Here is a 25,999-nt window from a genome sequence, read left to right as displayed (position 1 = left end):
GTGTGTAGCTTTGATGCCAGAAGTCAGCTCTGGAAATACACAGCACTGTCAAATGTGCAGTGGAGGGAGCTAATTATGACAGGCACTGTTCCCATTGGGAGCACCAGAGGACAGCAGGATCTTCCAGGGGCCTGCAACCTTAAGAAAATGGACCTAAGTCACTATAGGGCTTATGAAATTCAATAAAGTTTATAGTGCAGTTTAAGTGAGCATGCACCTGTCCCTTGGAGGGCTCAATATAGTTCAGTCCAAACCCTGGACACAACCTTCTTTGTTTGTTTCTAGCCATTGAACCTTATGGAAAGTGCCATTTTCACATTATTAAGTGTACTTGAATGTCAAGACCGCTTACTGTTATCTCACATACAGTATATATATATTCTTATTATTATAGCCAAATTTACCACCCTAACTCCTCCCACAGTTTTTACACTACATAGACAGTAATATACCGAAACGTGCGGATTGTTCCCAATTGGTGTGCTATTACTTTGTGGAATGTTTCGCCGAATAGTTCACAAAATATGGGCATTTTTGTGGCGAAATTGGTCCCATAGGAATGAATGGCGGAATGTTGAAAACTAGAGTGGGAGCTGACAAAAGCTAGAGTGGGAGCTGAAAAATCAGGACATGATTTCTAAACTGCCATCACTCCCTCATTTTCAAGCCCACCTACACAAATCTTATATCAAAACATTCAGATATCCCTGCTGCCACTAAAAAATGCCCACGGCTAAGCCATAGTCCTAATAGTTTTCACAATATGACCATTTGTTTGCAACTCACGCTGCCCATTGACATTCATTGAAACTACACTCTAGCCACCTCAAATTTGAAGGGCAATTTCTAAACTGTGACTGTGCTTTGATTTTTTATATTTCAAAGACATACTATGTATCAATGTAGGTCTGGGTCTTGTGATTCTCACAATATAAAGATCTTCGCTGTAGGATTTATTATTTTTAAACTACAACCGTTTGAAGATGGCAACTGCCAGTGAAGTGAGCAAGTTGGAGCAGTTTGTTTTTAACCGCTCTTCTCTGCCCTTGCTGTAGAGTGAGTTGCCATAGGAACCCAGGTGTGTGAGCAGCCAGCAGAGTGACAAAAGCTAGAGTGTGACCTGAAAAATCAGGAAATGATTTCTAAACTGCCACCACTCCCTCATTTTTAATCCCACCTACACAAATCGGCTGCTAATGTTTTTATAAATGTATGTTTTAATGTAACTGTGAAGCACTTTGGGCAACAACATTGCAATTAAATGTGCTATATAAATAAATAAAAGTTGAAATGCATTTCTCACTCTATCAAGCTTGCCATGTGCACTTTTTAAATTTGATCAACCAATTGGTTAGTGTAATGTTTACTATCTTTACTCACTCCAAACACTCCACACAGTTACTCTGCCCACTCCATAAAGTAAATCTGCCCAGTCCAACCTTTCCACAGTTACTCCAGCCACTCCAACAACACAACAGTTACTCAAGCCACTCCACCCAGTTACTCCGCCCACTCCAGTTGTAGACTACTGGTGGAGGCAAGAACACTTCACACAATTTTCCCAGAAATTGTAGCTTTTCTAGTTTTCTCACTGTTATGTCTGAGAATGCATTACTTTTATATTTGTGCTTGTATTTTTATGTTATAGGCCCTCATACACAATAATGATATAAACAATATTGTAATTACAGTGGGATGCGAAAGTTTGGGCAACCTTGTTAATCGTCATGATTTTCCTGTATAAATCGTTGGTTGTTATGATAAAAAATGTCAGTTAAAGCTATCATATAGGAGACACACACAGTAATAGTGGAGAAGTGAAATGAAGTTTATTGGATTTACAGAAAGTGTGCTATAATTATTTAAACAAAATTAGGCAGGTGCATAAATTTGGGCACTGTTGTCATTTTATTGATTCCAAAGCCTTTAGAACTAATTATTGGAACTCAAATTGGCTTGGTAAGCTCAGTGACCCCTGACCTACATACACAGGTGAATCCAATTGTGAGAAAGAGTATTTAAGGGGGTCAATTGTAAGTTTCCCTCCTCTTTTAATTTTCTCTGAAGTGTAGCAACATGGGGGTCTCAAAACAACTTTCAAATGACCTGAAGACCATCATGGTTTAGGGGAAGGATACAGAAAGCTGTCTCAGAGATTTCCGCTGTCTGTTTCCACAGTTAGGAACATATTGAGGAAATGGAAGACCACAGGCTCAGTTCAAGTTAAGGCTCGAAGTGGCAGACCAAGAAAAATCTCGGATAGACAGAAGTGACGAATGGTGAGAACAGTCAGAGTCAACCCACAGACCAGCACCAAAGACCTACAACATCATCTTGCTGCAGATGGAGTCACTGTGCATCGTTTAACCATTCGGCGCACTTTACACAAGGAGATGCTGTATGCGAGAGTGATGCAGAGGAAGCCTTTTCTCCGCCCACAGCACAAAAAGTGCCGCTTGAGGTGGGCTAAAGCACATTTGGACAAGCCAGCTTAATTTTGGAATAAGGTGCTGTGGACTGATGAAACTAAAATTGAGTTATTTGGCCATAACAAGGGGCGTTATGCATGGAGGAAAAAGAACACAGCATTCTAAGAAAAACACCTGCTACCTACAGTAAAATATGGTGGTGGTTCCATCACGCTGTGGGGCTGTATGGCCAGTGCAGGGACTGGGAATCTTGGCAAAGTTGAGGGACGCATGGATTCCACTCAGTATCAGCAGATTCTGAAGACCAATGTCTAGGAATCAGTGACAAAGCTGAAGCTGCGCCGGGGGCTGGATCTTTCAACAAGACAACGACCCTAAACACTGCTCAAAATCCACTAAGGCATTTATGCAGAGGAACAAGTACAACGTTCTGGAATGGCCATCTCAGTCCCCAGACCTGAATATAATTGAAAATCTGTGGTGTGACTTAAAGAGAGCTGTCCATGCTCGGAAGCCATCAAACCTGAATGAACTAAAGATGTTTTGTAAAGAGGAATGGTCCAAAATACCTTCAACCAGAATCCAGACTCTCATTGGAACCTACAGGAAGCGTTTAGAGGCTGTAATTTCTGCAAAAGGAGGATCTACTACATATTGATTTAATTTCTTTTTTGTGGTGCCAAAATTTACGCACCTGCCTAATTTTGTTTAAACAATTATAGCACACTTTCTGTAAATCCAATAAACTTCATTTCACTTCTCAAATATCACTGTGTGTGTCTCCTATATGATATATTTAACCGACATTTTTTATCGTAACAACCAACGATTTATACAGGAAAATCATGACGATTAACAAGGTTGCCCAAACTTTCGTATCCCACTGTAGTGTACAGTGATATAAAGCATTCAAAGCAAAATTTAGTCCGAAATTTAGGAAAACTTAAAATGTTGGCTGCACATGTTGCAAAGTGAAAGTAAGAAGCCCAGGAACATGAGATCACCCATAATGACCTGCAGCCAGCCAACCTCAGATAGCCATCTCCTGTGATGTCACAACCCTATAAAACCCTCATCCCACTCGGTCTCATGTGCTAGGGAGAGTGTTGCTGAAAATGATTATCAGAAGAAAATTGCAGAGGGAGAGTGCAGGGAGAGTGCAGGGAGACTTATTCTGCATCATTTTTATTTATTTATTCCTACATTTACTTATTCCTACATCATCCATAGATTAAGGTATGTAATTCAATACCAATAAGATGGAAGCCTTCATTAGTCCACTGCCTGCGTGCCAACCAATACCATCCGTCTGTACCCCTCAGGGGGGCTAGGTTTTAATGATCTCATCCTCATGTTTTGCTGGCTTTACTTCTTCCAAATCATCCTTCTCGGTATCCAAATCCTGAAAAAATCAGCAAGAGAGAGGAGGAGCTGGATGTTCCTGGTGACATATTCTAATGGATATTAGATGATGTAGAAAAGAATGAAAAGCAGATGGCAGAAGAGCTCCCACCTGTAGGGCAGGAGAGTGCTGTGGTTGGAGAAGTGGGTATTTCAGACCCAGAGCTGATTAATATACTGTGTGTACTGTCTAATAACCTGCAGGAGATTGCAGGCAAGAACACCAATAATTTGTATATTGTGCCCCCACCTAACAGTCAAACCTCATACCAGCAACGGCCCCTTTTTAAAGTATATAGTACGGTTTTCATTATTAAATGAAATCAGCTGCAGGGTAATTGGCTGCACAGTTCTTAACCGCAGCATGGCTGCAATCCGCCCGCAGCACGGTCGCTCCGTATGGCTGTACCCTATGGCTACATGCACATGACAGTGAAAAAAAATATTTGTTAAAAACTGATAAACTGTCCATTTTTATTGGATGTTTTTTTCACTGATGCCTTTCTGAGAAACAGACATTAAAAACCGACCCATTCAATTGTATGTGGGCTGTCGGTCAGTGAAAAACGGACAAGATAGAACATGTTCTATTTTTTGACGTCCGTTATTCACTAGCCGTCCAAAAAACTACTGTGTGAATAACCCCATAGACTCCCATTGGTCTTAAAATGGACGTGTGATGGCCATTAAAAAAACGTTGTGTGCATGTAGCCTAAGGCAGAGAGCCCTCTTTATACCTGATTTATAGTGTTTTGTGACAAATTAATTTGGAACAAATCTAATTTCTTGGCTAACTTTGGCGAAGTCAATTTTATTCAAAACTTTGCTCAAATCATAATTATAATAAACAAAAGTCTATGAAAATTATCTGAGAACATGAGGAGGTCGTGTCTATAGTGGACAATGTGTATGCAGGTCTGGGACCCATAGCACTGACAGGGTGACAGCCTATATTATGTTATACAATTAAAAAGACTCTACACTTAACAGATCAATATTCCAAAGGCGTACATCGGGCACATGACATCACACACATCATCATGCTCTATTTTCTATTTAAAGATCTAATGGGGCAATGAGGGCTCAACAGCAGAACATTGACTCTAATATCACAAGAGCAGTATCTGTAAAAAAATAAAAATAAAATAACGGTCATGGTGGTGAAATTTACATGACACATATCACTGAAGTGCCTATTAGTTAAATTATATCTACAGGTAGGTGGCAGTAATATGTCAAATAAAAACAAGGCAGAAGGTCAGAGACTTTCAGATGAAAATAAATGAGGGCCATTTGAGCAATTAGCTTCAGAGATCAGCAAATGTCAAGACTGCTTAACTTACTACACTTCAAAATGTACTGAAATGCTAACTGGGACAAATCTTAAACATAGCTTGCATAGCACAGGCAAAAAAAATGAAATTCAATAGTTTTTTATGCTATTCATGGGAGAACTAAAATGTCAAGAGATGACATTTATATTTAGTAAAACTCTATTAATCTGGAATATGGGGGCTAGTAATACTTAGTAATCTAGCACCTAACAAAATTGTCCACATACTTTTACATGGGATTGTGTTAAGAATTCGAAAAATGTAACAGAAATTGTCCTATTGTAAGATTAACATAAAATCTATATTTCAACCATGTAAACTCAGGGAATCAATGTCTCGATCACTGATGTCTAACCTGGGGTTCTCCAACTGTTGCCTAACTTCAACTCCCAGCATCCCCTAACCATTGCAGGCAAAATAATTTTTTTACAAATTTTCTTATCTCAACTGAGAATCAAAAATGAAATAAGCATAGGAATTTGGTACATACCCTGGGTACACATACCCAGTGTCGAACTGTCGTGCCTTGGGCCCACCAGTAGAATTCGTTCTGGGAGGCCCACTGTACAGCTACATGCAAATATAACCTGCTCAGCAAGATGCTACAAGGTGATTGACTCCTCGTAGTGACCTTGAGTAGGTGGGTCCCTGGGCAAAGAGGATGTTAGCTTGTCTGCCTCTGTGCTAAATCATTTCAGCCATTTGATACATCTATAATAATAAACTTCGTAGTTTTTTAAATAATCTATTCAGTTTTTTTTATGGGAACGCATAGGCTGGTTGGGATGCTGCCTATCTATATGTAATTGAGTCAGCCTACTGTCATTTGTGCCACTTTTGCAGGAAGTGGGGGATTAGGGGCCCACCTTGTTTAGGGCCCACCGGGGGATTCACCTGTTCCCCTGTCAGCAAGTCCGAGCCTGCACATACCAACAGTATACCATAAAGCAATAAGCAACTATGTCTGGGAGGTCATTCATTTTAAGAATACACCACAATAAGCTGAATGTGTAAAATCATAGTCCCACCCAAGAAAACATCTAAACAGGCCCACCTGTCACCTAGAGTTCTAAAAGGGGAAGCAGACCTGCTCTACAGAACACTCACTTTAAATTATCACAAAATGTAAGTCATTGTCTGGTATACTGTTCCCAATATTTGCTGAACCTCAAGCAAATTTATATTGACAAGAGAAAACCCTTAAAAGAGCTGTCCAGCTTCGGGCCTTTTTAACTGTGGGCAGTGAGCAGTGAGTTGTACCTATTGAAAAACTCATACCTTCCCCCTGCCCTTCTGGTTCCCTTCGGTGGTCTTTCAGTACTTGGTCTATAAACTTCCAAATAGCTGGGATCAAGTTTGCCCCTGCAGCCAATGATTGGCTTTAGCGCTGATGTGTCCCCAAGCAGCATGTGACCCAGCAGTGATGTGCTGCTTAGGGGCACATAACTGCTGAAGCCAGTCATTGGCTGCAGGGGCACACTTGACCCCAGCCATTCGGAAGTTTACAGGCCGAGAAGTAGAAGATGACTGAAGAGAGCCAGAGTGGAGCAGCGAGGAGCAGGTGAGTGTGATTCTATACAACAAGGTGCTGCCCAAGGTTGAAAAGGTCCTAAAACTGGCCAACCCCTTTAAAGTTCTACATAGACCAATAGGGCAAAAATACTAAAGTACATGTATACTATTGAATTGAAATGAATGACTGGATTCACCAAAAAGGTGTCCAAATGGCAGACCATGGCCCATATACCTCCTTCATGTGTCTGATGTGCATATGTCTTCCATAGGATGTTAATGCTGCTTCCTGAGCAGTCTATTTTGCAGCCATATGTATTTTCCCAAAACAAGAGCAGATGACAGATCTGTTTCAGAATAAAAATTGTGTGTAGATACCTTTACCTTCACTGAAATGTGTGACTCTTTGATGGAGGCAAAATCAGTACTTGAAGACCCCCACAATATGTTTGAAAAACTAGAAAGACTGTTCACATTAGGCGACCTCTGTATTCCCCTTTAATCTTGACAGTCCATATGGGTGACAGCCCTTCCAGACCTTGTCTAGGAAGGATCTACTCAAGACTCAGATCTTGCATTTAGAACATTTATGGATAGACTAGGCTGAGAAACAGCAACTCAGTTTTCTATAAACATCACAGTGATAATAAAATGCATACAAAGGACAAATAGGAGAGCAAATACCACGTCTGGGAAATTTTCCGTTTGGGATGTATTTGATGTATGCTGATGGATATATTATCATCAAACATAACAAAGAAGAATTCTGAAATCATTATTTGCGAGGATGTTGACCCAGAATGACATATGATTGCTGTTTTGGAGTTAGAGAATATTATTCCGGTTGTTTATGGCAAAACATAAAAGGAATTAAATGAACCTGATAGAATTACGTCTTCCTATTCTAACTGACAATGCAACTCTAGTGAGATGATTGCTCTTTCCCGAACCTGTGCAAAGGATGTATAATTTGCCTTTTAAATAAAGTCGTATTTTTTTCACTGACTGCAATCAATGGAGCTCCCTGAAAAAGCCATCTATTTCTCGTCAGTCCTAGGAAGCACCTCAAAGAATTGGAGATTTGCAATCCTTGTAACTCTATCAGAGGATTCCTATGGCAGTTAACATCCAACAGAATTTCTTAACCCATTCTCATGATGTGCAAAACTTCAATATGTACAAAATATATTTATTAATTTCCATTTTTCACATATGCATAAGATGTCCATAAATGTAATATGTCAGACCCATATTTAGACATATAAGATACAGCGGTGAAGAGTTATTAATCCTGTAGATAGATGGCATAAGCTTAGACAGACTGGCTAGACCTGCACCAGGTTTATCACGGGGGCTCAGGCTGGATGTGGTGCAGAGTTTTTTTTCTATGTCTATATACCAACTATTGGTTGGCTTACTTTGAGACAGAGTTTTACGCCAGAATTGTGGCACAATTTTGGGTCAAAATGGCACATCTTAGGTCCTGCTCCCTTTCCTGTGAAGCCCTGCCTCCTTTCTGTTAAGCCCTGCTTCCTTGTCAAGCATGTTAAAAAAAAAAGTGTGGAAACGCTAGATGTACTAAATTATTCCAAAATTGCAACAATTTGTAACATTTTTTTAGATAGCTTTTTTGGTGCAGACACATTAGTAAATATGGGTGAGGGTGAACAGGAAAAAAATCTATTGACAGATGTTGTAGATGTACACTGGCCCAGAACAGGGTTATGGCAAAGGGTAATTTTGTATTGCTAAAATAAATGTTCTAATTTGCTGTATTTGTATACCAACAGCATTGTATGGACAACCAAGGGTCAAAACCTTGGCTTACTAGGAGATGAACCTGAGCCCACGCCCTAGATAGTGGGAGAGTCTGTGCTTAGCTGAGGAAGAGAGAAGACCTATGTTGCATGATCTCCTCAGAGCTAGACCAGAGATTCAGAGAACCATCATCTCTGAGAGTACAGCTACTCAAACAAGGTGGAAGGTCCAGAATCTACAAGGTTGTGCATTGGAGTCAGTCAGAAAGGTATTGTGCACATTTATGGCAGAGAGAGACTTTGCTGCTATATAAAGAAATATTGCTAACGTACCCATCCACACTGAAATAGTCTGGCAAGACGTCAAAGTGGTTGTCTCACTTCAGTAAATGGTATTTATCATGTAGAGTAAGTTAATACAAGGCTTTTACTAATGTATTGTTATTCTCCATATTGCCTCCTTTGCTGGCTTGATTCAATTTTCCATCTCATCATACACTGATTGTATCCAGGGGTTACAGTCACTGATGCGGCACTGATACGAGGTGGCCAGGACAGGATCTGCTGTGCATGTATGCCTATGCATGCTTCCACAGCCTCAAGCCACCAGCGAGGCCATCGCCTCTATAGTGTGCAAGCACGGCCACCGCTGCTGGATTGTGGGGTGGTCGTAACCCCTGGATACAAGCAGTGTATAATGCAATTGAAAAATAAATCAAGACAGGCAATATGGACAATCACAATACATTAGTAAATGCTTGTATTAACTCTATCTACATGATAAATGACATTTGCTGAAAAAGAAAACACCTTTAATTCCGTACCCCTCAGCCTTTGGAATTACAGAACATATACCTAGAACCTTAATTGCATGCCATGGTTCTGCAGAGAGACTTTAAAGAGACAGAGGGAAGGAAAAACTACTATGCTGGAATTGGGAGAAATTGCACTGTGAACTAATTTTGGAACTGTGCCTTGTTACTGCCGGATGTACTACTACTCCTATTCTGCACTTTAGTAAAGAAAGAAATGTATTTACTACAACTGGCCTGATTACTGATTCTGCCAACCATCGGCCATTGCACCTACACTGCCTGAATTGCCTGTGAACCAACACTTAACACCATGGGCACCCCAACTACCACCAGGAAGAAGCCCCCAAACATTCGGGTGTGCCCCGGAGGAAGAAAAGAGTGCACCTTCCTGTCATTGCACATCTCTAGGCAGGAACAATTTTAGAAAAAATGTGGCCCTAGGCAAAATCAAAAGTGGGGTCCTAACTTTTGTAATAATGTGCTTAAAACACAGTCCATAATGAGGGCAGTCTGGGTGTATAGTGTTTGTGGACATGGGGGGAGCACAGCAGGCACAGTATTAGGAGTAGCTTCAAGAGTTTCTCCGGGTTTTTTCAAATTGATGACCTTTCCTTTGGATGGGTCTTCAATATCAGATTGGCAGGGGTCTGATACCCGGTACCCCCGTCGATCAGCTGTTTGAGGAGATGGTGCTGTTCATCCCATAGACATACAGCAGCAGAGCAGGAAGAGAGAAGGGTGACGGCGCGTGCCCACAGCGCACACCGTCTCGTCAAACAGCTGAACGTCGGGGGTGCCGGGTGTCAGACATCAATATGAAAAAAAAAGCTAATAATGTGCCTGCTGAGCTGCCCCCCATGTCCAATAGTGAATAGTAATAGTGCGACCAATAGTGATAATACTCCCCAAGATAGCCCCCATTAGTAGCAATGCCCTCCATATTGCGTCAAATAATAATAACAACGCCCCTACAGTACTCTAGTAGTAATAATATGAACATAATTCTCCCAGTGGCTGTGATGTCCCCTGTAGTGCCCCCCACTAGTTCAAATATATAATGCTCCACCCCATAGTGCCAGTATGTATATATTGTTCCCCCATGGTGCCATTATATAATGCTCCTCCACTACCCCCCAGTAGTGCCAAGCATATATAATGATCTCCTTCCCACCTTCCCTGGTGCCCCCAGCAGTGCAGACATTTAGTATAATATTTTTTTTTAACTGCTTCTCTCTTGCCCCCCCCCGATGCAGACCACACTTTTACCTTTAGGGGGAAAAAATTCCTTCCTGACTCCATTCAGGCAATCAGAATAACTCCCTGGATCTTCCTCTCTAGTAGCTATAGCCTGTAATATTATTACACTCCAGAAATACATCCAGGCCCCTCTTGAATTCCTTTATTGTACTCACCATCACCACCTCCTCAGGCAGAGAGTTCCATAGTCTCACTGCTCTTACCGTAAAGAATCCTCTTCTATGTTTGTGTACAAACCTTCTTTCCTCCAGACGCAGTGGATGTCCCCTCGTCACAGTCACAGTCCTTGGGATAAATAGATGATGGGATAGATCTCTGTACTGACCCCTGATATATTCATACATAGTTTTTAGATCTCCCCTCAGTCGTCTTTTTTCTAAAGTGAATAACCCTAATCTTAAACTTTCAGGGTACTGTAGTCCACTGATTCCAGATATTACTTTAGTTGCCCTCCTCTGAACCCTCTCCAGCTCTGCTATGTCTGCCTTGTTCATAGGAGGCCATAACTGTACACAGTACTCCATGTGTGGTCTGACTAGTGATTTGTGAAGTGGCAGGACTATGCTCTCATCACGGGCATCTGTGCCCCTTTTGATGCAACCCATTATCTTATTGGACTTGGCAGCAGCTGCCTGACACTCGTTTCTACAGCTTAGTTTGTGGTTCACTAAAATTCCTAGGTCCTTTTCCATGTTAGTGTTAGCCAGTGTTTTACCATTTAGTATGTACAGATGACTTGTATTATCCCTTCCCATGTGCATAACCTTACATTTGTCAGAGTTAAACCTCATCCGCCACTTCTCTGCCCAAGCCTCCAATCTATCCAGATCCATCTGTAGCTGTATATTGTCCTCTTCTGTGTTAATTACTTTACACAGTTTAGTGTCATCTGCAAAAATGTATATTTTACTGTGCAAGCCTTCTACAAGATCATTAATAAGTATATTGAAGAGAATAGGGCCCAATACTGACCCCTGAGGTACCCCACTAGTGACAGTGACCCAATCTGAGTGTGTACCGTTAATAACCACCCTCTGTTTTCTATCACTCAGTCAGTTACTTACCCACATACAGACGTTTTCTCCCAGTCCGAGCATTCTCATTTTATATACTAACCTTTTATGTTGTACAGTGTCAAATGCTTTGGAGAAGTCCATTATGCGACATCCATTGACTCGCTGCTGTCCAGTCTAGAACTTACCTCCTCATAGAAACTGATTAAATTAGTTAGACATGACCGATCCCTCAGTTTATCCATGATATGGCGTTATTCGCTTATTTTCATTGAGGTACTCCAAGATAGCATCTCTTAGAAAACCTTCAAACAGTTTATCCACGACAGATGTTAAACTTACCGGCCTATAATTTCCAGGCTCTGTTTTTGGACCCTTTTTGAATATTGGCACCACATTTGCTATGCGCCAATCCTGTGGAACATTCCCTGTCAGTATACAGTCCTTAATTATCAGAAATAAGGGTCTGGCTATGACATTACTTAATTCTCTTAGGGCAGACTAGATGGGCCAAATGGTTTATATCTGCCGACACATTCTATGTTTCTATGTTTCTATACGGGGGGTGTATGCCATCTGGTCCTGGCGATTTGTCTATTTTTATCTTTTAAAGATGCCGCTGTACTTCTTCCTGGATCAGACAGGGCCGTTTTAATGGAGAATTTACTTTTATGATTCTGGAATCGATTCAGACCTGAATCAAATCTGTCAACCAATTCAGCCAAATCAAACCTGAATTGGAAGTTATGAGACACACAGTGCTTCACACAAGACTTTTGTTATCCTATTCTGACATTTTCATCTATTCTCCATTGCATGATACCATATATACAGGGACACACCTCCAATGAGGCAAGGTAAGGCGATGGCCTCAGGCGGTGCCACATAGCAACAAGTGGGGGCAGTGGCAGTGCAATGGGAAATGAGCGCTACCATTGTGAAAGCACTCATCTCTCCATATTCAATTGTATTGTCATCCCCAGTTCCCTCTGATAGGCTTCAGGACTAGTGCTTGTAGCTTATCAGAGTCCAGTGCAGTCAGGGCAATGATGTCATTTTCACTGCGCCGCCTGAGCTGGGCTGCATACCGCTCAGGAAACAGTTCGGAAGACGGCTGCACTGCATCTCTGACAGCTGCATGGAGGTTAGTATTAGTGTTTATTGTTTTTATTTGGCAGCATGCCATTGAGCCACTATGGGTGGCATTATTATAACTGGGGGGAACAATGTGGGGACATTGGCTCTACTAGGGAGCTAAATGGGGTATTTTCTGTACTGAGGACATTAAAAATGGGTATTTTTTTGCACTGGCACACAGAAGGGGGCATTTTTTTTTTACTGGAACAAATAAGGCTACTTTCACACCTGCGTTAGGGTGCAAATCCTTTTGGTATCTGCACAGACGGATCCGCACCTATAATGCAAACGCTTGTATCCGTTCAGAACGGATCTGTTTGACTTACATTGAAAGTCAATGGGGGACGGATCCATTTTCAATTGCACCAAATTGTGTCAGTGAAAACGGATCCGCCCCCATTGACTTACATTGTAAGTTAGGACGGATCCGTTTGGCTCAGTTTCATCAGACGGACAACAAAACGCTGCAAGCAGAGCAAACTGATGCATTTTGAACGGATCCTTATCCATTCAGAATGCATTGGGGCTAAACTGATCCGTTTTGGGCCGCTTGTGAGATCCCTGAAACGGATCTCACAAGCGGACCCAGAAACAGCAGTGTGAAAGTAGCTTAAGGGGGGCACTATGGGGACCTTATCTCTACTGGGGGCGCTAAAAGGAGTTATTTTTTGTACTATTTCATTAAAAGGGTGTATTGTTTGTACTGGCAGAAATTATATGGGGATATTATTTGTACGAGCACACATTATGAGGGGCATTTTTTTGTTCTGGCATACATTATAAGGGGATATTTTTTATACTGTGCAGGGATCTGCCCCAATGATAGCCTTCAGGTAAGAACACAGCAGCAGCCTTTTAGCGGTGAAAGCAAAGCAATGGTTGTGTTTTATTCTTGACAAACAATAAAGCTTTAAAGAAACAATAAAGTCCCGTAACTATAGAATAACACATGTATGGTTTGCACAGTCCAGTAACCCCACTGGGTGTATGTGGACCCCGTTTTGTCTCACACACTGGCAGATCCAGGGGGGGGAACGGGGAAATTGCTCTCCCCGAGCTGCTCAGAAGTGGGGGCGGCTGCCGCAGGGCACAGAAAGATGAGCGCTTCCATTGTGGAAGCGCTCATCTCCATAGTCATATGTATCGCCGTCCTCAGAACAGCGATAAAGATGGCTGTGCTTCAAATGTGAACGGGCAGGGGAGGGAGAGGAGTGTCCCTTCCCCTTCCTCTGATAGGCTGCAGGCACTAGGCCGGCAGCCTATCAGAGGCCGGCACAGGCGGCGCGGTGACGTCATTGTGCGGCCTGAGCTGTACAGCACGGGACACAGGTTGGAAGAGGCCTGCATCGCATCGCTGACATGGAGGTAAGTATAAGTGGTTTTTTTTATGTACAATAGTTTTAATGGCACATTAGGGGGGCCTCTTGTTACTGGCACATTAGGGGGGGGCTCTTGTTACTGGCACATTAGGGGGGCCTCTTGTTACTGGCACATTAGGGGGGACTCTTGTTATTGGCACATTAGGGGGGCCTCTTGTTACTGACACATTAGGGGGGTCTATAGTTACTGGCACATTGGGGGGCCTCTTTTTACTGGCACATTGGGGGGCTCTTGTTACTGGCACATGATTGGGGGGGCTCTTGTTACTGGCACATGATTGGGGGGCCCTTGTTACTAGCACATTGGGGAGGCTCTTGTTACTGGCACATTAGGGGGGCCTCTTGTTACTGGCACATTAGGGGGCCTCTTGTTACTAGCACATTAGGGGGCCTCTTGTTACTGGCACATTAGGGGGGCTCTTGTTACTGGCACATTAGGGAGGCTCTTGTTACTGGCACATGATTGGGGAGCTCTTGTTACTGGCACATGATTGAGGGGCTCTTGTTACTGGCACATGATTGGGGGGCTCTTGTTACTGGCACATGATTGGGGGGCTCTTGTTACTGGCACATGATTGGGGGGATCTTGTTACTGGCACATTGGCGGGCTCTTGTTACTGGCACATTGGGGAGGCTCTTGTTACTGACACATTAGGGGGCTCTTGTTACTGGCACATTAGGGGGCTCTTGTTACTGGCACATTAGAGGCTTCTTGTTACTGGCACATTAGTGGGCTCTTGTTACTGCCACATTAGGGGGCTCTTGTTACTGGCACATTAGGGGGCTCTTGTTACTGGCGCATTAGAGGGTTCTTGTTACTGACACATTAGGGAAGCTCTTGTTACTGGCATGTGATGGGGTGCTCTTGTTACTGGCACATGATGGGGGTGCTCTTGATACTGGCACACGATTGGATTATTACTGGCACATTATTGGGGCCACTTCTTACTGGCACATTATTGGTGGGCACTATAGGAGCATCTACTGAGGCCACAAAGAAAAGCTATTTTATATGGGGGACTCTGTACAGTAGATTTTTATACTGGGACACATTATGGTGGGTACTATGGGGAAGGGGGGAGATGAGTACTATGGGGTCATCTACGGGGGCACTAAGAAGGGGTATTTTATACTTGCAAATTATGAGGGACACTGAGGGCATCTACTGGGGCACTATATATGGGGCATTTTATACTGGTACATTATGGGGGGCACTAGGAGAAAGGTGGAGAGGAGCACTATGGGGCATTTACTGGGGGCACTATATAGGGGTATTTTATACTGGCACATTATGGGGGCACTATGGGGACATTACCTCAACTGGGGGAATTAAAAGGTGGTATTTTTTGCACTGTCTATTATAAGGAGAATGATTACTACTGGAGGGGCATTATGATGGGTTTTATTACTCCCCCATGGTATGAGCCCCCTAGTAGCAGCACCAGCCTCTCCCTGCTCTGATATCCCACTGCCCCTTCTCCAAATCCTTATTATGAAATCTTTCTCATTAGGATAAAACACAACATCAGCTCCACCGAGCCCCCGGCCAAAGTGTTGAAGTGGTGTCCGAGATCCCCAAGGGCCAAGCCAAGTAATTGTTTTCATGCGAAATATGTTTGTTATACACATATAGCATACACTGTGCCACACAATATACAGTATACCTCTACACTGTGTAGTCTTGTGGTTGCGGACAGAAAATAATCTGGAAGTGCCCCTCCCGAGACCAGGCTCTGGATCCGCCACTGGTCTCACAGGCACTGCCACTCCAGCTCAGACTCTGATTTAACACAGCCCTCCACAGAGCTCCACTGTGGTAATCACCACCACCTGACACTGCTGGCTGTTTTGTAGGCCAGTCAAAACCTGGAAACATGGGGAGTAGTCACCCACCCAGCACTATAACTACTCCCAGTAAGAGCCATCCTGGAACAGCTATTCACAGCTATACTAAATAAACAAAGTGTCAACCACCTACTGCAGCTGACACATCTGAAATACTGGCTCCTACTTCACTGAGGCCAGGAACCTCGGTGACACATATCTACCATCAACGATGGTCCCTTGTGCCTTCGTACAACTGGTACACATTATAAGGGGCATTTTGTTCTGGCACACATTATAAAAAGGTATTTTTGTACTGGCACACATTATAAATGTATGTTTTTGTACTGACACATATTATAAGGGGTTATTTTTTGAACTGGAACACATTATAAGGGGGCGAATTTTGCACTTGCACATTATAGGGGGCATTTTTTGTACTGGCACACATTATAATGAGGTATTTTTGTACAGTGATACATTATAAGGCGGTATGTTTGAACTGCATACATTAAGGGGCATTTTTGGTACTGGCACACATTATAAGGGGAATTATTAATATTGGGGAACTGTTAACAATAAGTGCACTCTGACAAAGAATTATTACTATTGGGGGAATTTTGGGAGCACTGGTAATGTGGGACTCACTGGCACAGTATCAGAAAATTTATGTTGGGAGGAACACTATGTTTACGGCACTATTACTGTCAGGGACACTATTTTCTGGGTACAGTTGTTTTTTAAGGCAGTGTGTGCTAATAATTATTGAAGGGTGTTATTGTCCTGTATACTGAACATTCTTGAATTTTGGTATTTTTGTAACCAGAGGCGCACAGAAAGTAGAATAAAGTTTAAGCTAGTCTTACACCCCCAAAGGATATTAAGTAAGGAGCCTGCTGGGTGGATGACTAAATTTCAAGAACTTCTTGCCAAACTGCTGTCAAGTTAATTAGGACACTTCTCAGGCAAAAGGTCTACAAGTGGGCTGAATTGCTGCGTACCGTCAGCTCTGTGCTCATTACATTGGTATGGCTCCCTCAGTACATCATTCATGATCTTTGCTTTCACCCTGTAATGATGACTGATTTTTTTCTAAAAAGTAAACACTGTATTTTATATATATCTTGTTGTAATTGACTGTGAAACAGGTGCAAGGTCTGCAGAAAACAAGTCCTATCCATATACTATTATGATGTTACAGTTTAACGTATAGATGTGTACACTAACCATACATACAAACTTTTTACAAAGGACACCAGAGACATGGCTGGCTTCATCACACCCTACAATGCAGACCCCAGATCAAGCACTCTAAACTTATGCAAACCACAGACTAGATGATCTAAACAAATACAGATCACCTAAATAATTACAAATGTAGTGCCCTGGAGCAAGGGTATTTTGGATTACGGATGTTCGTGGACATTTGCCCTTATTGCTATTTGTCAAATCCACCAACTCACTACTTTAGTGCACTTGGAAAGGTTAACTTACACTATGATGTATGCTATTATTACACATACTCTTTGGTAATGTTCAACTGCATTTTATATGTTTATTGTAATATATCCTGTTCATTTGTACTGTTATTGTACTATATCTGCACTGCACTGTGGAAAGGGTTAATGCATAACCAGCTCATACTAAAAGACTATGGGACTTTCTATCTTAGAAATCTTCCACAGTTACTATAAGGGATCTTGCAAAGTTTTGGAGACAAAGCCCCCCAGATACACTGGTCTGTTGTTTACGTCTGAATATTTGTTTATGTCTGAAAAAACTGCTTAGTCATTCCCACTGAATTGTATTGAAACTCTATACAAGTCTATGACAGACTGAAATTGCTAAATTGTTTCCATTAGGCTGTGATTCTCCACTCCACCCCTCCCACTAGAAGATTCTAGCTCAGTTAGAAACTGTATATAAAGAGAGCAGTTAGAGCCCCTAGTAGTCTGCAGGTAAGAACCAATTTTTAGTAGGAGACACACTGTCAGTCTGCATGAGTGACCAGAAAAAGATGTTGAGATGGGGATACTGAGCTAAAGACCCTGGATTACCAGCACTTTGACCAGGGTAACAGCTTTCTGAGAGAGAAAGGGACAGCCAGGCCATTCCTTAGCACAGAACGTCCTTCTGCCAGAAGGTTGGAGAAGCCAGCTTAGAGTCTTGTCTGTATTATTTTACACTTGAGTTTCACTGGTTTACTGCAAACACTGACTCTCTAGACTTATTTCTAGAGAGTCAAAGTTCATGGACATAATTCATAGCTCAAACGAGAGAAAATTATATTTCATATACAACATGTAGGAATAAGAGGAATTCTAGTGCATAAGTGCAGTTAAAAACATATTGCTGCTTGGCTAAAAGGGTTGTCCAGGATCTTTCTATTGATGACCTATGCCAGGTGTCGGACCCCGCCGACCAGCTGTAGGGGGAGACGGGGCACGCAGTGCGCATGTACTGTCTCCCTTCTCTCTTCCTGTCCGCTACTGCTGTTCCATAGACATATAACAGCGAGCAGGACGAGAGAAGGTAGATGGAACATGCACACTATACGCGCCGTCTCCCCATACAGCTGATCGGCGGGAGTGCCAGGTATCGGACTCCCGCAGATCTGATATTGATGGCCTCTCCTGAGGATATGCTAACTATCAGATAAGTGGTGTAAAGTACGCCACTACTGGATTCTGGAGCAGTGGAAACTGGCAGTCTGATGGAACTATTGTCCTAGGAAAAAAAAAATACAAAACATCCTACACAATATGATAATAAACAGGGGCATTGCTAGTTTAAAACATTCGGGGCCTGGGCCCATGATATTTTGTCCCAGGCCCGAATGTACTGCCTGCCAGCTAGATACAACTATTGCTGTACTCAGGACACTGGAAGAGCTGAAGGAACTGAAATGACATCACAGGTCATGTGACCAGTGAAACAGGCAGTGGTTGAAAGGGACCTGCAATGATGTCCCCATCATGTGACCAGTGCAGGAGAGGACAGCAGTGAAGAGGAGAAGTCCTGGGGGAAGAAGCTGTGGTGATGTCTGCTACAGGAGGAGAGGTAAGTGAAGGGAGAGGCAGAGCAATGCTGGTAGTTAGTAACATAGTAAAATAGTATATAAAGCCAAAAAAAAACATTTGTCCATCCAGTTCTGCCTATTATCCTGCAAGTTGATCCAGAGGAAGGCAAAAAAAACTGTGAGGGAGAAGCCAATTTTCCCCACTTAATGGGAAAAAAATTCCTTCCCGACTCCAATCAGGCAATAGATAACTCCCTGGATCAAATACCCCTCTCTACTAGCTATAGCCTGTAATATTATTACACTCCAGAAATACATCCAGGCCCCTCTTGAACTCTTTTAGTGAACTCACCATCACCACCTCCTCAGGCAGAGAGTTCCATAGTCTCACTGCTCTTACCGTAAAGAATCCTCTTCTATGTTTGTGTACAAACCTTCTTTCCTCCAGACGCAGAGGATGTCCCCTCCTCACAGTCACAGTCCTGGGCATAAATAGATGATGGGATAGATCTCTGTGCTGACCCCTGATCTATTTAGACAGTACATAGTAATTAGATCTCCCCTCAGTCTTTTTTTTTTCTAAAGTGAATAACCCTAATTTTGATAATCTTTCAGGGTACTGTAGTTGCCCCATTCCAGTTATTACTTTAGTTGCCCTCCTCTGGACCCTCTCCAGCTCTGCTATGTCTGCCTTGTTTACAGGAGCCCAGAACTGTACACAGTACTCAATGTGAGGTCTGACTAGCAATTTGTAAAGTGGTAGGACTACGTTCTTATCACGGGCAACTATGCCCCTTCTGATGCAACCCATTATCTTATTGGCCTTGGCAGCAGCTGCCTGACACTGGTTTTTGCAGCTTAGTTTAAAATTCCTAGATCCTTTTCAGATGTCAGTGTTACCGAGTGTTTTACCATTTAGTATGTACGGGTGACTTGTATTATTCTATCCCATGTGCATCACTTTACATTTGTCAGAGTTAAACCTCATCTGCCACTTATCTGCCCAAGCCTCCAATCTATCCAGATCCCTCTGTAGTAGTATACTGTCCTCTTCAGTGTTAATTACTTTACACAGTTTAGTGTCATCTGCGAAAATTGATATTTTACTATGCAAGCCTTCTACAAGATCATTAATAAATATATTGAAGAGAATAGCGCCCAATACTGACCCCTGAGGTACCCCACTAGTGACAGTGACCCAATCTGAGTATGTACCGTTAATAACCACCCTCTGTTTTCTATTACTGAGCCAGTTACTTACCCACATACAGACGTTTTCTCCCAGTCCGAGCATTCTCATTTTATAAACTAACCTTTTATGTGGTACAGTGTCAAATGCTTTGGAGAAGTCCAGATATAGGACATCCATTGATTCGCCGCTGTCAAGTCTAGAACTTACCTCCTCATAGAAACTGATTAAATTAGTTTGGCATGACCGATCCCTCACGAAGCCATGCTGATGTCTGATGTCATTTACATGGGACTCTATGGCGGAGAGAGGGAATTAGTGTTATTTAAATGGGACTTTATATTGGAGGGGCAGAAGGGGGGGGGGATTGATGTTATTTACAAAGGACTGTATTTTGGAGGGGGCAGGAGAGATGGTGTAATGTTATTTACATTGGACTGTATGGTGGAGGGAGGAATACAGGGGACACTGCAGGGGGCATTATAAATACTGGGGACACTTCAGGGTAAGCATTATAACAGTAGGGGGCAGTATAAATACTGGGAGCACTGTAGGGGTATTATAAATCCAGGGGACATTATATGCATTCTTATTGCTACCGGGGGCTCTATAGGATGGACTTATAGATCTGCCTTATTTCTATTAAGAGCATTATGGGGCCTTATTACTACTGAGGGGGTCTGTAGATAACTTTATTACCGCTGGAGGAACAATAGGGGGCCTTATTTCTACTGGGGGCTCTGTGAGGGTATTATTAATACTGGAGGAGCAGTATTACTAATGAGGGAATTCTAGAAGGGAATTACTATTGGTGGGACCATGAGGAGCACTATTACTATGGGGGCACTCATTTTTCTTCAGGATAGTATTTGGGGGGTATTGGGGAGCACAGCGAGTAGCAGGATAACACTGTGGGGACTCGAGGTTGGGGGATGATGATAGACATGTGAGGAAGCTAAGGTGTCTGTGTGTGACACTATGCAGAGACGAGGTGGCTGAGAGAAGTTATACGGACCAAATGGAGAAGATGATGACAAATATCAGTACACTGCTGTATATACTATATATCTGTACACATTGCATCTATTATAACTCGTGCATCACATAGTACACTGCTGCATATACTACAAACCGGATTCCAAAAAAGTTGGGTCACTATACAAATCGTGAATAAAAACTGAATGCAATGATGTGGAGGTGCCACTTCTAATATTTTATTCAGAATAGAACATAAATCACGGAACAAAAGTTTAAACTGAGAAAATGTAGCATTTTAAGGGAAAAATATGTTGAATCAGAATTTCATGGTGTCAACAAATCCCCAAAAAGTTGGGACAAGGCCATTTTCACCACTGTGTGGCATCTCCCCTTCTTCTTACAACACTCAACAGACGTCTGGGGACCGAGTAGACCAATTTCTCAAGTTTAGAAATAGGAATGCTCTCCCATTCTTGTCTAATACAGGCCTCTAACTGTCCAATCGTCTTGGGCCTTCTTTGTTGCACCTTCCTCTTTATGATGCCCCATATGTTCTCTATAGGCAAAAGATCTGGACTGCAGACTGGCCATTTCAGTACCCGGATCCTTCTCCTACGCAGTCATGATGTTGTGATTGATGCAGAATGTGGTCTGGCATTATCTTGTTGAATAATGCAGGGTCTTCCCTGAAAGAGATGACGTCTGGATGGGAGCATATGTTGTTCTAGAACCTGAATATATTTTTCTGCATTGATGGCGCCTTTCCAGACATGCAAGCTGCCCATGCCACACGCACTCATGCAACCCCATACCATCAGAGATGCAGGCTTCTGAACTGAGCGTTGATAACAACTTGGGTTGTCCTTGTCCTCTTTGGTCCGGATGACATGGCGTCCCAGATTTCCAAAAAGAACTTTGAATTGTGACTCGTCTGACCACAGAACAGTCTTCCATTTTGCCACACTCCATTTTAAATGATCCCTGGCCCAGTGAAAACGCCTGAGCTTGTGGATCTTGCTTAGAAATGGCTTCTTCTTTGCACTGTAGAGTTTCAGCTGGCAACGGCGGATGGCACAGTGGATTGTGTTCACTGACAATGGTTTCTGGAAGTATTCCTGAGCCCATTCTGTGATTTCCTTTACAGTAGCATTCCTGTTTGTGGTGCAGTGTCGTTTAGGGGCCCGGAGATCACGGGCATCCAGTATGGTTTTACGGCCTTGACCCTTACGCACAGAGATTGTTCCAGATTCTCTGAATCTTCGGATGATGTTATGCACAGTTGATGATGATAGATGCAAAGCCTTTGCAATTTTTCGCTGGGTAACACTTTTCTGATATTGCTCCACTATCTTTCTGCGCAACATTGTGGGAATTGGTGATCCTCTACCCATCTTGGCTTCTGAGAGACACTGCCACTCTGAGAAGCTCTTTTTATACCCAATTATGTTGCCAATTGACCTAATTAGTGTTAATTGGTCTTCCAGCTCTTTGTTATGCTCAAATTTACTTTTTCCAGCCTCTTATTGCTACTTGTCCCAACTTTTTTGGGATTTGTTGACACCGTGAAATTTTGAATCAACGTATTTTCCCTTTAAAATGATACATTTACTCGGATTAAACGTTTTATCTGTCATCTACGTTCTATTACAAATAAAATATTGACATTTGCCACCTCCACATCATTGCATTCAGTTTTTATTCACGATTTGTATAGTGTCCCAAATTTTTTCGAATCCGGTTTGTAGATAAAATGTGTACATAGTAACATAGTAACATAGTACATAAGGCCGAAAAAAGACATTTGTCCATCCAGTTCGGCCTGTCATCCTGCAAGTTGATCCAGAGGAAGGCAAAAAACCCCTGTGAGGTAGAAGCCAATTTTCCTCACTTTAGGGGAATAAAAATTCCTTCCCGACTCCAATCAGGCAATCAGAATAAATCCCTGGATCAACGATCTCTCTCTAGTAGCTATAGCCTGTAATATTATTACGCTCCAGAAATACATCCAGGCCCCTCTTGAATTCCTTTATTGTACTCACCATCACCACCTCCTCAGGCAGAGAGTTTCATAGTCTCACTGCTCTTACCGTAAAGAATCCTCTTCTATGTTTGTGTACAAACCTTCTTTCCTCCAGACGCAGAGGATGTCCCCTCGTCACAGTCACCGTCCTGGGAATGAATAGATGATGGGATAGATCTCTGTGCTGACCCCTGATATATTTATACATAGTAATTAGATCTTCCCTCAGTCGTCTTTTTTCTAAAGTGAATAACCCTAATTTTGATAATCTTTCAGGGTACTGTAGTTGCCCCATTCAGATATATAGTATATACAGCAGTGTACTGATATGTGAGGTACAAGGTATAATAGATGCAGTGTGTACAGGTACATAGTATATAAGGCAGTGTACTAATATATGAGGTACATGATGTATTGGAGTTTGTAGCAGTCTGGAGTACTATATATGAGTGAGATATGAGGTACTTCTCACTTGACTCAATCTCTTCCTTTTGGTTCCTGAAAACTTGGCTATCCTGGCCTAAGTGGGTTGTCTCGGATACTTCTAAACTCTCTTGCCCCCCCCCCCCTTCCCCTACACACACACATATTCCTCCATCTTCCAATTTTTCAGGTGCATATCCTAGGTGTCTTCCTGGGGGTTATGATCCCTGCGGTAATTGCCCTTTTAGCTATCTTCATATTCATAAATGTACCAATTTTAGCCCATGCTATGAAAAGAAGTTCATTATTAGTGATTAACTCAGGATTCTGCGGTATGCCAGACCAAACAGGGGAATTATACGTGAGGTCACGGTGTGAGCAATAGGTGGGCCGAGGAAAATACAATTCTGGTCACTCATGGTTACGTCGTCCCTGGGCAGGCTCGCATAAGTGAAGAGGAGAACGGCACAAGAATTCTCTGGGGCACACTCTGGTGTAAGGGACACAGGCCAGATGGTGGTTCGAGGTGCCCTTGATGGTCTGTATTAATGTGCCTATGGCAAGGTCCCTTGTAGTCATGACGCCAGTACCTTTTGTGGTGGTACAACCATTTACTGTAGTGTTAATTGAGGAACTAAAGACTGAGACAAGGATGGTGCAATCCAAATTATAACTTTTACTGAACGTTGCTCCTGGTAACCGTAACATCCAAGTATTACACTGTCTCTTTGAGATGGACAGAGGTAAAACTGCAACAGGTCCACTGCTGACAGGTGTAATGTCTGTCTCTCTAGCTATTAAATTATAAAGTTTTATGTGCTTACTGGTAGAGGACTTTCAAGCTGGTCCTAGTTATCCCAGTGCAGGTTAGTGAGGCTGCCAGAGCCTGGTGAATCCTTCACTTTTAAATCCAAAGGTCCTAAGGCGCTTATAGAGATGGCCATAACCCTTTGGGGGTCTCCTTCTTTAGAATTCTCTGAATTAATATCCTGCTGAGTGAATGGAGCACTTCAACTCAGGGATCAAGACCCCAGACTGAACTGGACACAACTGGTCTGGAACTGACACACCCAGACTGCACACTCTGCTAGACTGAACACTCCTAGACTAGGCCTGAGCTGGACTATATACAGTGGGATGCACAAGTTTGGGCAACCTTGTTAATAGTCATGATTTTCCTGTATAAATCGTTGGTTGTTACTATAAAAAATGTCAGTTAAATATATCATATAGGAGACACACACAGTGATATTTGAGAAGTGACATGAAGTTTATTGGATTTACAGAAAGTGTGCTATAATTGTTTAAACAAAATTAGGCAGGTGCATAAATTTGGGCACCACAAAAAAGAAATAAAATCAATATTTAGTAGATCCTCCTTTTGCAGAAATTACAGCCTCTAAACGCTTCCTGTAGGTTCCAATGAGAGTCTGGATTCTGGTTGAAGGCATTTTGGACCATTCCTCTTTACAAAACATCTTTAGTTCATTCACGTTTGATGGCTTCCGAGCATGGACAGCTCTCTTTAAGTCACACCACAGATTTTCAATTATATTCAGGTCTGGGGACTGAGATGGCCATTCCAGAACGTTGTACTTGTTCTTCTGCATAAATGCCTTAGTGGATTTTGAGCAGTGCAGGATAAAACTTACCAGGAAAGATTAAAGGACCTTAACATTTATAGCTTGGAAGAAAGACGAGACAGAGGGGATATGATAGAAACTTTTAAATACATAAAGGGAATCAACAAGGTAAAAGAGGAGAGAATATTTAAAAGAAGAAAAACTGCTACAAGAGGACATAGTTTTAAATTAGCGGGGCAAAGGTTTAAAAGTAATATCAGGAAGTATTACTTTACTGAGAGAGTAGTGGATGCATGGAATAGCCTTCCTGCAGAAGTGGTAGCTGCAAATACAGTGGAGGAGTTTAAAGGGAACCTGTCACCGGGATTTTGTATATAGAGCTGAGGACATGGGTTGCTAGATGGCCGCTAGCACATCCACAATACCCAGTCCCCATAGCTATGTGTGCTTTTATTGTGTAAAAGAAACTATTTGATACATATGCAAATTAACCTGAGATGAGTCCTGTCCCCGACTCCTTTTACATACAGGACTCATCTCAGGTTAATTTGTATATGTATCAAATCGTTTCTTTTACACAATAAAAGCACACAGAGCTATGGGGACTGGATATTGTGGATGTGTTAGCGGCCATCTAGCAACCCATGTCCTCAGCTCTATACCCCAAATCCCGGTGACAGGTTCCCTTTAAGCATGCATGGGATAGGCATAAGGCCATCCTTCATATAAGATAGGGCCAGGGGCTATCCATAGTACTTAGTATATTGGGCAGACTAGATGGGCCAAATGGTTCTTATCTGCCGACACATTTTATGTTTCTATGTTTCTATGTTTAGGGTCGTTGTCTTGTTGAAAGATCCAGCCCCGGCGCAGCTTCAGCTTTGTCACTGATTCCTGGACATTGGTCTCCAGAATCTGCTGATACTGAG

This window comes from Bufo gargarizans, chromosome 1 (assembly GCF_014858855.1).
Source record: "Bufo gargarizans isolate SCDJY-AF-19 chromosome 1, ASM1485885v1, whole genome shotgun sequence".
In the NCBI taxonomy this organism is placed as follows: Eukaryota; Metazoa; Chordata; class Amphibia; order Anura; family Bufonidae; genus Bufo; species Bufo gargarizans.
Note: the sequence above shows the minus strand (reverse complement) of the source record.